The following is a 16044-nucleotide window of genomic DNA, read 5'->3' on the forward strand; positions in this document are numbered from 1 at the left end:
CACCTTACTATGTTGCTTTAGGTTAAATTAGCAAATACAATTATAAATCACAGTGTTGTAAAAATGGAAATTCTGTAAACATTTATAAATATATATTGTCTATTACGCAGTAGTACCTAGCACGAATGAATGTTTTTTTATAGTTAAAAAACGTTTTCTAAATGCAAAAAAAACATTAATTTTCTAACCTCAAAGTTGCCTTACCCTTAATTTAGTTCGTGCGTACTTTCTTGATGTTCTAACCAAAAAAATATACATTTAAACTATAACTATTTATAGTTTATATTTATATCTTCGATATTTGTAGTCACATTAATTGAAACAAACTTATTTATATGTAAAGAAACAACAGCCAGGTCTCCGTAACCTGCTGTTTATTCACTGGACCTGCGGGGTGACAGTTGACCCTCTGGGAAATTGAATAATAATATCTTACAACTATAACAGCACAACTTTACTGCAGAAAAGGTAAAGAATTTTTTTGTAAAAGCAGTGTAAACAATGAGTTGCTTAGACACGTACGTTATAGTGGTCGATGACTTTCTCACCATCACTCACCATAATCGATGATGCTTCACATTCAAGATATTTTAAAAATTATTTGCAAGAATTGACTTCAATGAATTGTATATTAAACTCTTCAAAATTGCTTGAAGATTTCAAATATATAGAAATTCATAAAGACATTAACTTTCAAAGGTTATATTTATATATTTTTCGCATTAGTGTTCATTCACTGGTGACTGTTCAGCCACTGGATCACTCACCCTACCCACTTTCTGAATTTTTATCCAAAATGTCTGATGAACTTAACCTCTAGTTTAGGACACTAAACGAGTGTACTAAAGGCCAATATAATAGATTAATTTTTTTAAAGTTATCGTGTTCACAGACAGACATGCTTATAGACAGACATACATGCATACAGACATACAAACATACAGACACATTCGTAAAAACCTGTTTTTCGTATTCAGGGGGTCTCAAAACGTGGAAATTTGACATAAACTGGGGGAGGGGTGGGGTCAAATTTTACACAAATACCTTCTCGGATGAGAATGTAAAATTTTAAACCAATTTTTTCAAGATTTAAAAATTTCGTGTATGGCTATTCATATTGCATGAAAAATTAAACAATTGATCCTCACGACTTTTTTCGATAAATAGAAAATTATCAGAGTTTTAGCATTTTCAATATTAAAAAAAATGAAAATTAAACTTTTGGGCCAAACAACGCACAATATGAAATAAGTTAAGAAAAGAAAAACGTTGATTCTTTTAATCTCTACAAGATTATCAGATCAGTTTCTTGAATTTTCTTGAAAAATAAAAATTCAAATTTCGATCGCATAACAAGTAATAAAAAAGTAAATAATTCCATTTTGCGGAGAAACTATGTAACTCGAATTTGTATCTTCACTTGTATATCATTTCCATAAATGTATATTATTACAATGTATATATTAATTCAATTTTCAAAAACTGAATTTGCTCATTTCCAATTTTATTTTTGTGATTTAAACTTAGCACATACGGTCTACACATCATCTATACCTTTCTTCTTCTTTCTACCCACTCTCCACTACGCCAGGGAGGGGTAACAAATAGCCTAGGTCCGGAGAGAATTTACTCCAAGCTAATAAAGCGTGACCTATTTGGCCATGACTATGTAGAGTAATAGTTTTAGGACTTGTAGTGTATCGTCGAGATATAATATTGTGTCATGGTCTAACGTTTTTGGTTAGGAAAACGAATTGGATTGGAAAAAAGAGAGGTTATCGTACGCGAGGTAGGTGGAAGCATAATGGAGATGGCGTTGTCTATCAAGATGAAAGGCGCGAATTGTGTTTTAAATTTGAAAATAACAGGAATGTGAAACTGAACGGAACGAAAAATGGCGAATAGAGCTCCTGTTTGTATGATTATATAAAAATGTTAAATAAGTAGGTTATTGTTTTTAAAGAATTGGAAGATAGGAAGAAAAGCTTTCTTTTTAGGATTGTAGAGGAAAGGTACTATACTGAACGGTGGTAAAAACCCGTTTTTAATCAAAGATGACTCGAGTTGTTTTCTGGAATCTGAGTAACCAGGGCAGGCCCATAGCACGTGATTGATATCCTCGTCAGGGAAACCGCACAAAGCGCACCCCCCCATCATCGATAAAATTTTTTCTAGCTAGACTGGCAGCTAGGTTGTAGTGATTGGCCCGTAACCTTGAAATAATTACTATTGATTTCCTATCGAGTTTATATTTGTAAAACCATGGTTTGTTAAATTTCGATGAATCAAAAAAGGTTTTAAAGTAATATTGGCCAATTCCTGAAGATTCCGAGGCTTTACCCCAAGCTTCTAAGGCAGAGTTTAGGTGTAGGGGAAGGATTATTGACCAAATATCAGTGTCTGGGAGTTTTATATCCAGAAAGGTTCCATCTTTAGAGGAAATTTTAGCCAAATTGTCGGCGTATTCATTGCCTGGAATACCCTTGTGACCAGGAATCCATATTAGAGTTATATTAAGGTTATTACCTGTAGCTGTATAGAGAAGATTTCGAATCATCAAAATAAGATACGACGTTGAAGAAGAAGCATTGAAGGTTTGACAAGCTTGAAGTACACTTTTTGAGTCGGAAAAAATTAGTGAATTGGGAATGTTGTTATCCAAGATGTACTGAATTGTCTCACTAATCGCTAGTGCTTCTGCTGAGTAGATAGAAGCGTGTTCCGAAATCCTCATTTTAATTTCTACATTTAATTGCGGGGAATATACAGAGACCCCAACAAATGATTCTGGGAATTTTGAGCCGTCGGTGAAAAAGTGGGCAAAATCCGGAAATTTAAGTTTAATGAAATTTTTTGAAACTTCTTCAGGGTATTTACTATGCTGTAAGGCTAAGCCTATTTGTAAATTGATCGCTGGTTGGAAAAACTTCAATGGGTAGGGACTTAAGAAATGTAAAGGAGTGGCTGAGTTTAAAACTCTGTCTTTATAACCCTTAAGTTTGTAGAAAGATTTTAGAAGGAAAAAGCTCTTATGCAGGTTGAATAGAGTCAAACCATTTTTTGTTATCTAGTACATGTTATATGAAATAGAATGCACTGGGTGGTTAGATGTAAGGAATGTTTTTATTAAAAATTTGTCAGATAGTAGTTGAAATCTGGACTTTATGGAGAGTTCTTTTATTTCAGCTTGCATAACAATGATAGGTGTGGCTATTCGGTATCCGGAGATAACACGTAAAAATCTATTGTGCAGTTTGTTCAGTTTCCTGAAAAGCATATCCCCACTATAAATGGATAGAACGTGACTGCCATAGTCAAAAGAGCTCCTACGCAAAGAATGGAATAAGATTTGGAGTGTCTGGGGGTGAGAACCCCACCAAGTACCACATAAGCACTTCAAAATGTTGATGACCTGATTACCTCTATTAATCAGTTTTGAAAAGTGTAACTCCCAAGATAAGGTACAATGAAAAATGATCCCTAAAAAATTCGCTGACTCAGATGGATTAATGGGTTGGTTGTCAATAGAGATATGGACATTATCTGGTAAGTTTTTGATTGGGATTGGAAAAATGACTAGTTTTGATTTCTCTGTGGAAATAGATGAACCCCTTTCCTTAAGAAGGTTATTTATGTTGGTTAAACTTTATTGGAGAACATGAATACATTCCTCCAATTCGTATGATGTAAAATAAAGGACTATATCATCGGCAAATTCTAAAATTTTGCAGCCATTGACTCTAAAGAAAAGCCTTCATTTTTGAGTTAGATTGAAAATGAATTTACAGATTTTAATAGGAAGACCAATCTCCAGTAGGTCATTAGTTAGAATATTTGGAATAACATTATCATATGCGGCTTTTATGTCCAAGAACAGACAGGCTGTATATTGATTTTTAGCTTGGGATAAATACAATTCCGAGGAAAGGATCGCCAGGTTATCAGCACAGGAACGGTTTTTTCTAAGGCCATACTGGGACGGAGGAAGGATGTTTTGATTTTCTAGCCAACAAATAAGTCTATTCAGGATCAGTTTTTCTGTGATTTTTAAAAAACAAGAGGCTAGCGCTATTGGCCTAAATTTCTTTCTATCACTTTTAGGAAGAAGGAATATTAAGAAATCTTTCCAGGAATCAGGGAAGATTCTTTCATTAATTATATGATTAAAGATATGTAGTAGATGGAGAAGGGAGGCTTTTAGAAGGTTTGATATTACCTCAAAACTAATTTTATCGAGTCCAGGAGAGGATTTGAGTTTCAAACCTTTCAGAATAGAAGCCATCTCTTGAAAAGTGAAGGCTTGATCAAAAATTTCAACTTGCTGTAGACAGCATAGTCATTTAGGGAAGGGAAGTAGGTGTATTGTTATTAAGGGAGGAATTGTTTACTAAGAAAAAGTTTGGGAGAGAAGGAATCACTACATTAGAAAAATCATTTGACATCGCTAAGAAGCTCTCGATGTAGGCGTTCATATTATCTAGTGTATCCAAGTTTATAGAGCTAGAGGTAGATCATGATGGGTTCAATAGTCTGTGACGAAACCCTCTTATTTTATTCCAAACATTAGAAATAGGGGAATTGAGTGACAGAGATTCACAGTATGCTCTGAAACTGGTGCGTTTAATGACTTTAAATCTTTTTGTGGTTAATGCCTGGTATTTTTGGAAATCAATCAAGTTTTCGTAGTTAGAGGAGGCCATGTAGTGTTTAAATTTTGCTAATCTTATACAAGAAATCTTGTCGCATTCATTGTTCCACCAGGGGGGGGGGGCAGTTCGGATAGAATTTTTTCCTTTAAGGCTTTCTATCTAATTTGGGATCCGCCTTGTGAAGGGCATCATCTATATCCTTTACAAAATTGTAATATGCATTTTTAATATCATAAGGAGATTTAAATTCAGGAAGATTTTCATCATTATGGATTGAAGACAAAAAAGATTTGAAATTTTTCCAATCAACTCTTTTTAAATTATATTTGTGTGAGAAGAATTGGTGGTATTTGAAAGGAATACCGATATTTATTTTCAACGGGAAGTGATCACTACCCATTTTATCGTCAAGAACTGACCATGAGGCAATTAATTTTAAACGACTAGAAACTATCGTTAAATCTCTAGCTGATTTTTTTCTGCCCTGGACGACGAAACAGAGTCGATTCTCCGCTGTTAATAACAAATAGATCCGTGTCAGACAACGCATCAAAAATTGAATATCCTGAGGGACAGGAGGATTTACATCCCCAAGATGGGTGATGTGCATTGAAGTCTCCTCCAACAAAGATAGGAGAAAAGTTTGAAGTCGAGTCAAAGAAAGTCCGCCAATTTATTGATCTAGTAGAAACGCGGGGATTCCTATAAACGTTTACGATGAGTAATTGACCCAGGTCAGTTGGAATGACCACTGATAATGTATCTAATGTATCGAGGGTGTCATCTATACAATAGATTATATCTATTTGTTTGAATGGAATGTCATTTCTAATAGCTATCAAAAGACCACCCCCCAATCGACCAGGGCGATCCTTCCTTCTAACATTAAAACCCCTGAGAATACCTCGACAATTCCACTGAAGAATATTTAAAGAGCTCTCTGTAGCCATTATCTAAGGTGAAATATTGGGGGTGGCGATCTGTGAGGAAGGTATAGAATTATGAATCAGAGCGGAAGTGGAGAAAGAATTGAGATTATTTAGCATGGCTAGGAAGGGGGCCATTAGGTTACACAGCTGTGACAGAAAAGTCATAAAAGGCACTCTTATAAAAGGACTCGAGGCAATTTTTTGGTTTCTTTGATTGGAGTTTTCGTGGGAAGTTAAATGTGCGCCACGTTGTTTATCATTATATTGAACCCGTGATTTTGGTTTTGAGAACGATGTGATAGATGCAAAAGTTTGATGTAGACCTGAAGTAGAATTACCCGTGGCAGAGTCCAAGTCCACGTCTCCGAGGATCGGGAAGTTTGAATAGCTAAAGTTAGGCGCCTGTGGAGGAACAGAAGTAGATTTTAGTGGCCCTTTAAGCAGAGATTTAATTCGGAGGTAGAATTACTTGCTTGCGCGCGTTTCTTCTCTTGATGGAAAAGGCGTGTAGCATCATTAATAGTGATATTTCTTAAGGCTGCGATCTTTCTAATAGAAATTTGGTCTATATAGACTGGACATCTCCTGTCAGAAGCTAGGTGTGGGCCTTTGCAATTAAGTCAGATTTGAGAATTACCTTGAGCCATACCTTTGTTTAACTTCTAAATTGAATTCCTAACTCAGTCACCCATGAAACTTCGATTAATGAGGGTTTGGGGGAGGGGAGGGGAAGGGGGGTTAGTTTCAACCAAGAGCCATTGCTGGTTAGTGTTTCATGCTTAGAAGTTCAACCAACCTTCAGCAGCGTCGAATTAGGCTTTCAATTTTTTAGAAATAAACAAATATGACGAAAAAATGGCCATTTTATCTATTTGACGTTCCCGGTGCTCGACAATATCAGGAAAAGTGTTGAAATCGCCGAAGTTTCATAGAGTAATATTAGCTTAAGATGTTCCAATATTATATATTGAACAACAAAATTTGTTATAAACAAATTATTTGTTGAAAAAATCTTTTCTATGATTTTCCATAATCATACGTTTTTTCTAGATATATTGCAGGAAATTTGAATGGAAATTATATGATATTACAGAAAATTTCTCTTAAGATTATAATTATTTATATTATAAACAAATTTAATGAACAAATGCAGTAATCAGGCATTCTTCGATACATACATTCGTCTTTTTCGATGAACATTTCTTTAGATTCGTAACTTTATGGTTTTTGCAGCAAAATCCATATCTTTTTTTATTAATCTTATGATCTTTCAAAAAAATTTAATAAACCAAAGGCATTATTCAGGCATTTGTCGGTAGAAAAATTCGGGTTTTTCAATGCCAGTCTTCTCAGATGGAAACTTGATGGGAATTTCAGTAACATTCATAATAAGTTGATAAATTGTATGATTTCTTTAAACAAATTTAATCAACAAATGCATTAATCAGGCATTTGTCTATAGAAAAATTCGTTCTTTTTCTATGCGGCAACTTTTTTAATTAGTATATCGAAAAAAATTGGTTTGTTAAATTTGTTTTTTAAAATTATAAAGTTTATCAACTCATCATGAATTTTGATAAATTTATTATATAGATCTAAAGTAAAAGTCTGACACCGAAACAAAACAGAATTTTTCCGTCGACAGATAACCCACTAATGCATTTGTTTATTAAATTTGTTTTGAAAAATCACAAAATTGATAAAAAAAATTATGAATTTTGCTGAAGTTATCATGAACTTCCGAATTAAAACAGCTGACATAGAAAAAAAACGAGTTTATCTGTAGACAAATACCTGATTAATGGATTGTTGAAATTGTTATTGAAGTTCCCAACTGAAAAGACTGGCATCGAAAACAAAGAATATTTCGGTGGAAAAATGCCTGATTACTGCATATGTATATGTAAGTTTTCTTTTTAAATTGCCTAATTTTGGAATATCCTTAAGTAATGTAACTCTATGCAACTAAAGCGATTTCAACCATTTTTCTGTTATTGACGAGCACCGGGAACTGCAAATAGAAGAAATTATGATTTATTTCGTCATATCTTCTTTATTCATAAAGTGTTCCCTAATGATTTACATGACGTCCATTTCTTGTAACCGCATACATATATTTTTTTAAATCTTATCCTTGTTATGCGCAAAAGGATGTTCTAATATTTTTAAAAAGTAACCGAATTGCTGTTAGACTATTCGGCTTAGTCCTCTAAACCTATTTCAATTTTTCTAGGTTTGATTGGTTCCATTGAGTTCACTAATGGTTGAGCAGATGCAGTGTAGGTTACAATTTGTGGGGTGATTTGATTTTTTGTTTTAATGCAGAATAAACAAAGTTTTGTAGGAAATAATGCCCTAATCAATTCGAAGATGCCATATTTGTTTAATGCCCATCTGAATGTTAACAATAAAGAGAAGTATCCCACATACTTAAGCCAGTCTAAACTGGTTTCTACCCATGTTTTCATACGTCGATGATTGGCTATATTTTTTAATGTATTTTCGGTGTCATCTAAACTTAAGCGGGCTTTTTTAAGTTCTTCATTATCTATCTGTTTAGGGAGTTGGATTAATTTTTATTCCAATTTCTTTAAGTCTTGCTCTTCGTAATTAATGTCGTAAGTTATATTGATCCAATAAGTTTGTTTTTCTTCTAAATCTTTGGGTAAATATATTTGATCATAATTATTATATAATTTACAATCATTACCTTCTATTTTAGCGGGATTAATAATTTCTACAGTTGTTAAATTATTATCGCAACTTATGTCTAATTTGGTTTTAACAAGAGGGATTATAATATATCCATTAGAGATAGGTACAAAATTTTCATTATGGAGTAAGTACGGAGATTGATTACAGTTCAAATCGGAGTATCTTTTAAAGAGGCTTGCTTCGCAGGTCTTTCTATCCATTATTTTGAGGTTTGGTTGGTTTCGTTTACAAATTAAGTAATTTGTTATAGCTTTACAATATTCAATCGTCTGTTTGTCTGTGGGAACGTATGAATCTCTGAATAATATTACTAACATAAGTCATGGTCAGGTATAATAGACAAATAGAGGTTACCCTTCTTTTCAGGAATAGGGGTGATTTTTTGTAGAGATCCTTCTTCTTTTTCCAAAACAGGTATGTCTAGAATATAAGTAAAGAGTCCTTGAACTATTGCTACAGAGAGCGTGCTAATATCAAGGATGTACTGGTAATTTTCTTCTGTCTTGTCAAAGTGATAACGTGTTCTATGGTGTTCTTCAAATTCCTGTAGCCTATTTTTTAAGATTGTGCGTGTTAAAATTTGCGGATGTACTATCCCGTGTTTACCATCATTAATGACGTCAATGGCTGTGTCAATGTCTTCGTTCATTTCGTCTATTAAGAGTGTAATCAATATAAGTTTGGTATTAACAAAATTATCTTTAGTGTTATTGTTTATTGTTTGTTCTAATTTTTGTGCCAATCCAATTTCTTTTCCTATTTCTTGTTTTATTGATAAATATTCGGTTGACGAAGAATCTAATATTAATTGAAGAATTTTTGTATGATTTGATTACACTGATGCTATTGCTTTATTGTCGGTATATAATTTGTCAAATTCAGAATTTATTTGTGTCAAATCAGATTCAGATAATGTTCCAAATAATGTTTTAGAGATATCGCCGACGAAGTTAGCTAATCCTCTTTTATGCCTTTGTTTCCCAAGTAACTTGTGCAGGGTTGTAATTTTAGAAGTTAATCGGTTGTATCTTCCTTTGACTAATCTTAATTCTTCTTTTAGTGCATATGAGAATCCGCAAGCTCGTTCAGCTAGGATTAAGGTATGATCTATTGCTTCTAGCCTTTGTACTTTTTTTACCTCTTTAACATAGACGTTGCCCTTTAATTCTTCCAATACGTAATACGCTTTTGTAGCGGTTACTATTGCGCAGATTAGTAATAACACCTTCATCTGTAAAGTAAGGCATTATTTGGTCAATATGAATTCGAATTATTTTGTCTATATTCCTTAGTCTGATATTGTTATTATCTATTAGATCTATTACTTCGTATGGACCTTTCCAACTAGAGTCTAGTTTATTTGTTTTAGTATTGTCTTTAACTTTTATTTTATCGCCTGGTTTGTAAGTCGGGTGTGTTCTTACTATTCCTTCGTCTAAGCGTTTTTTAGTTTTTTCCTGTTCTAATTCTATTCTCTCCCTCATTTTCGTAATATTGCGGTCGTGTTGCAGTTTCCATTTTTTGATCAAATCTTGGTATGTAAGGTTGGTTGATGGGACTATTGTAGATGGGATATTAGGTTTTCTGCCAAAAGTGGCTTCGAATGGTGTTGTTCCTAAAGTTGTGTTTTTCATAGTATTTGTTGCGAAACTAGTAAATTTTAGGTTATCATCCCATTCATTTTTATTTTCGGCCATTGAGGTTTTAATTAGATTTTTTAAAGTGGAGTGCATTCTTTCAATATTACCGTTTAATTGAGGATGAAATGCTGTTGTTTTTATATGTTGAATTCGAAGTGCTTTTTCAAATTGCTGCATTAGTTCAGATAGGAAGTTTTGTCCTTGATCAGATAAAATGGTTTTAGGTGCACCAAAGATATAGATATAGTGTTCTAAAAGTCCATCGATGATTGAATTTGATGTTTCGTTCTGTAATGGTACCAGGACGGTGTACCTTGTTAACCTGTCTTGGATACTCAATATGTATTTATTACCTTTTCGAGTTTCTGGTAAAGGTCCAAATATGTCTAGGGCGATCTTATCATTAGGGTTTGTTGGCATATCAGGTAATATGCTGGATGCTTGGTTGGTTATTCTGGTAGTTTTTTGTATTTGACAAATGGGGCATTTCTTAACGTAATTCTTAATTTGTTCGTCCATTCCTAACCATATCCCAATTTTCTTTGCTCGTTACAAAGTATTCTTTTCTCCTAAGTGAGTCGAGTGGGCTTCTTTCATAATTTGCTCTTTTTCAGTTTTAGTGAGCTCTCGAGTATTTGAGAAACATAAATGGAAACCTGTATCTGGATAATAATTCGATAGAAATTGTATTAGTTCTTGAATTAGTTCTTTTTATACAGTAGTGAATACTGGATCTCCAAATTGTAGTCGTACCAAAGTCAGCTTTTTATCTTTAATCTCGTCTATAATCCAAGCTAAGTGTTTTGGCCAGTTTTCTTCTTCATATTTCGGCATACTTTCTTTTGTAATTTGCTTTCATAATTTTCCTACAGCATTTGGTCTAATTTTTACTCGCTCGTTGGTTACGGGATTCAGCTGCCATTCCATTAATTCGTTGTACCAGTTAACTTGGGGATTTTCAGGTATTTCTTGTAACGTGTCCTCCGCGTCAGAATCTGTGAAAGAATCTGATTTTTCTCCGCTGAGTATCTTAACTTTTTCTGGTGGGTTTAATGTTTTAATTTAAGTGATTTTGGGTTTTGCTGTTATAGGTTCTGGCGTTTCTAGTTGTCTAGTAGTAGGTGTACCAAAAATTTCGATTTCTTCAATTTCAGGTAGTTTTGCTTCTAGTTCATCTATGAGGGCATCTTCAAAGGCTTCTTGTAATAAATCTTTTTCTCGGATAGGGAAAAGTCTTGATAAACAGTCTGCAGCTTTATTTTCCTTCCCTTTCACGTATTGTACTTCGTATTTGTATTCTTCTAGTCTTAACCTCCATCTCAATAGTCGTGAGCTAGGGTCTTTTACATTATGGAGCCATAAAAGGGCTTTGTGATCTGTTTGAATCTTAAAGGGTTTTCCATGTAGATATTGTCTTAATATTTTAACCGCCCATACTATGGCTAATAATTCCTTTTCGCTAGTACTATAGCTTTCTTCAGATTTATTTAATGTTCTTGATATAAATAAACAAGGATGTCCTTTTTGTGATAATACTGTACCTAATCCGTGGTTAGAAGCGTCTGTTGTTAGGGTAAATGTATCTTTGGAATCTGGGAATCTTAAAACGGGTGATTTACATAATGCTTTCTTCAGCGTGTTAAAGCTTTCTGTACATGTAGGTGTCCATTTAAAGATAGTGTCTTTTTGTATTAATTTTGTTAATGGATTCGCTATAGATAAAAAGTTTTTTATAAATTTCCTATAGTAACCGGCGAGTCCTTGAAATGATTGAACCTGCTTAACGTTTTTAGGTTCCTTAAAATTTTAGACAGCTTCCACTTTGGCTGGGTTAGGTTTCACTCCATCTGCTGTGATTAAATGTCCTAGATACTCAAGTTCAGGTCTCAGATATTCACACTTAGAAGGTTCCAATTTTAATTTGAGTTGTTTGATTCTTTCTAAAACGGTAACTAAATTTTTGTTATGTTCTTTTAGAGTTTCTCCAAATATTACAATATCGTCAATATAGACAAAGCATTCTTTTTCTATGAGTCCCCTAAATGCGTTGTCCATCATTCTTTGGAATGTGGCCGGGGCATTTTTGAGACCAAAGGGCATTGTGTTATATTCATAGTGTCCACGAGGAGAGGAAAATGCTGTATATATTTTTGATTCTTCTAACATGGGAATTTGGTGAAACCCAGCACTCATGTCAAATGCTGAGAAATATTTTGCTCGTCCGAGTTGATCCAAAATATCATCTATGACTGATAAGGGATAGGCATCTTGGTCTGTATCCTTATTCAGTTGTCTATAATCGATAAACATTCTGAGTTTATTCCCTTTTTTAGGAACTACTCAGAGTGGTGAATTAAAAGGTGATTGCGAATGTCTAATTATTCCTCTTTCTAAAAGTTCTTGGGTATGTTCTAAAGCAAATTCTTTGTGAGCTTCAGGAAGTTTGTGCGACTATTTGTGCGTATTTGATTTCTTGTGTTTGGTTCGATATGTGATAATTGTATAATTTTTTCAAGTTCCATGATCCTGGTTGATCTTGTTTTGTCTAGTATCCTTTGCTCCTTGCTTTCTCCTTTTTTTTGAGTCTCGTCTCGAGACTGTATTTTAAAAATTTTTTCCATTTTAATCGTTTTTGGTATTAGGATAGGATTTGTGGAATAATTATTTATTGGAACACTAATTTCGTGATTTTTTATGGTATACATTCCATCGGGAATTAGTTCATTGTCTTCAAGCCAAACATTTCCGTCTTCTTCTTCTACTTCTATTCTGCAGATTTTAGAAGTATTTTTTGCTACGTAATTGCCATTTTTATATAAGGGCATTTTTATGTCATCTAGAATTAGGAATTTTGATGTTATGGCATACCTTTTATATTTTTTAAAGAAAGGTAGTCCAATAATTCCGGCTTCTGGTAGAGGGAAGTCATCATCCACTAAATAGAATAAATGTTCCTTTTTTGGGTATGGTATGTAAGCTGCTTCTGATGATTGGTTTCGATCATTACCCATTTCAAAATTTCTAAGAAATTTTATTTTTTCGAATTTATCTGGTAATTCACTTTTCTTTATAATGTTAATCGATGCTCCTGAGTCAACTAGTAAGTTATATTCTGTGCCATTTCTTCTTCTTCCTCTAATGGATAGTAGCTGTCCACATACTGTTGAGACTCGGCTGAGTCCTCGTATTCTATCTGTTCCATTCTTTCTTCTTTTGCCATTGAGTTGCTGTCTATCATATTGTCTTCTTCTCGAATAGTCCTTATTTGGGGTGGTCTTTTGAAAGTTTGACCGTACGGAAAATTTGTAGGTTTCACTGAGCATTGCGCTGCAAAGTGGCCAAGATTTCCGCATTTATGACACTTCATTTTGGTTCGGTCGGCCAGTGCGATCTTCTGATTAGGAACTCTTGGTATTGTATTTGCTTGAGGCCGTGGAGTTTGTGGTGGTATGGGTCGATGTATATTAACACTCATTGATGGTCGTGGAATTACTCTTTGCTGTGTTGGCTGAGCTTCTTTAAACCATATCTTGGATTCTATTGCCATGTTTGGGGCTTCTCGCAGGTTAATAGGATTCTGTACTTTAATTTGTAATCCAATCTCTCTTCTTATATTTAATATGTATCTCTTTGTACTTTCTTTTTCTTCAGTACCTATTGCTATTTTTCTTTCTTTGGAACTAGAATGTTCTGACTGTACAGCGTATTTAAGTTCATGAACTATTTGTCTAAACCTTAAGTTAAAATTTTGGGTTGTTTCATTTATTCCCTGCTTACAGCTTTCAAGTTTACTTCTTAAGGCTGAAACTGATCCAATCTGTTTTAAATTTTGTCTTAAAACACTATACAAGTCATCATATTCGCGAATAGTGAAGTATCTTATTGCTTGTTCAGCTTTTCCTTGGATTTTTTCTGCAATTATAAAATCTAAAAGTAGGCTAGACTGAGAACACTGTTTTTGAACTTTTTTAACAGACTTAATAAAATCCTTTATTCCCATATCGTCCTGTCCGTTTAGGACCTTAATTGTTCGAATTATGTCTTTTGCAGGTATATTTTGTTCCAGTGGTTGATTTTCATGTTTATTATTTTTGTGAGATGTCTTAGATGTAGTTCCTCTTTATGAGAATGTACAGGTGGGCCTTATAGGATGCCCTTGGGTAACTTTTTCGTCTTCACTGTCTGAACCATCTCTATCTGATGTAATAATATCATCATCGTCATCGTCCCTGTCTGTCACTACTTTTCCTTTCACTCCGCATTCTTCAGCTATAGATTGTATTTCATTGAGTCGTTTTTTCGTTTTCCTTTGACAGTGTTGAAACGTTTATTTTCAGTCCGCTTAGTTCGGCTAGTATAGTTCGTAGGAGGTCATCTATTCCCATATTAGAGGGGGATACAGATCTTTGAGGCGTTCCTTCAGGCATTTTTATTTTTAGAAAGGGAAAACTAGATTCGTCTATTACGTATACGTCGGAGTCTGTCTCGTCTGTAGAGTACTATGAGTTATTTTTCCTATAGTTGGAGAAAGCCAGTCTGACACTTTTGTTCTAAATTCCACGTAATGGTTTTATTTGCGTGACATAAATTTCCCGTTCAAACCTTAATTTGTTGGCATCGTGCTACAACAATGCCAAGAAACTTCAGGTACCGTTTGATTTATTGACGGACACAGAGGCCAGGGAGCACCATAAGCTTGTGTACGGACGTGAACCTAAAGTTTGGTAGTATTTGGACGCAAAGTTTATGATTTCAGTCATAAAATTTGCCTTGCAAATATCTTCAAACTGTACAAAAAATCTAACACTTCTTATGTCTATTTTTCTTCTACTCACTGTTTATTGTTTTGAAGGCCGTAGATTTCTTGCTTCGTGTTGAATTGAGTATTGTATATTACGTTGATCTGCTGTTGTTATTCGACGAAAATGAGGACTCCGTTGATGGTTCGAAGATGAGAGCTGCGTTGAGGACTTCGTTGATAATTTCCAAGATGAGGGCTACATTGAGAACTTCGTTGATGATTCCAAGATAAGGGCTGAGTGGGAGACTTCTTTTCTTCCCATCTGCCTGTTTGCGGGCCTCGTAGGGTTATTACCGTTGTATATTGCGTACCCTTTCAATTTTCCAATTAAATTCAATTGCTGGTTAACGGGCTTTTCCGTAGAGAAAGTCCGGAGTTCTTGTAGAATTTCGTAAAATTTCAAATGCCAAATCTTCTGGTTAACGAGCTTTTCCGTGGAGAAGGCTTGGGTTCTTTCTAAGGTTCGTCACTTAGATAGTTCTTGTTGGATAGTCTAATTATTTCCGTAGGTATTACTACCGATGAGAACTATACTGGCAGGATCGCCAGAAATTTTATGCGCAAAAGGATGTTCTGATAATTTTAAAAAGTAACCGAATTGCTGTTAGACAATTCGGTGTTTCTTTATTAACCTTTTTACACAATTATAATCGTAGACAAGATTAGAACTGAACTAGAGACCATAGGTGTGGTCCTACTTATAGTCTAGCGGATACATGTGGGATTACCTAAATCTATGACGCAAGTAGGTCAAAGTCGACTGCGTAACATCCTTACCATATACAATTATTTACAACTATTTATATACAGTCTGATATCTAGTTCCTTATGCCTATTTCCTGTGATAGCGCAATTTAGGACTTATTAGCAAACGAGTGATCGAGGGAACGAAAGCGAGAGTGCAAGCGAGAGAGAGAGATGAAGAGAGAGAGAGAGAGCATGAGAATGCAAACGCACTTAGTCTACTTATACTATTACATAAACTTTACTTACAATCTTTACGCTTCTAATCTAAGCGACTTCCGTTTCCTTTTTTCTTTTACTTTTTTTATATCTCCAATTTGCCATTATTTTAACATGCATTCTTTCATTCTCTCTCATTCTCTCCTCTAGCACCCTCCAACTCCTTCATCCATTCCTCTCCTATTTCATCCTCCCCTTGAATCCTAATCACACTCTGTTGCTAGCTTCCTTTATCTTCCATTCCTCTCCTACATCCTTCCCATACATGCTCCCATGTTTTCTCCTCCCATTCACATATTCTACACTTTCTGTTCTCTTCTTTTTCCCAATACATTCCCTCCCTTACC

The sequence above is a fragment of the Belonocnema kinseyi genome, chromosome 1 (assembly GCF_010883055.1).
Source record: "Belonocnema kinseyi isolate 2016_QV_RU_SX_M_011 chromosome 1, B_treatae_v1, whole genome shotgun sequence".
In the NCBI taxonomy this organism is placed as follows: domain Eukaryota; kingdom Metazoa; phylum Arthropoda; class Insecta; order Hymenoptera; family Cynipidae; genus Belonocnema; species Belonocnema kinseyi.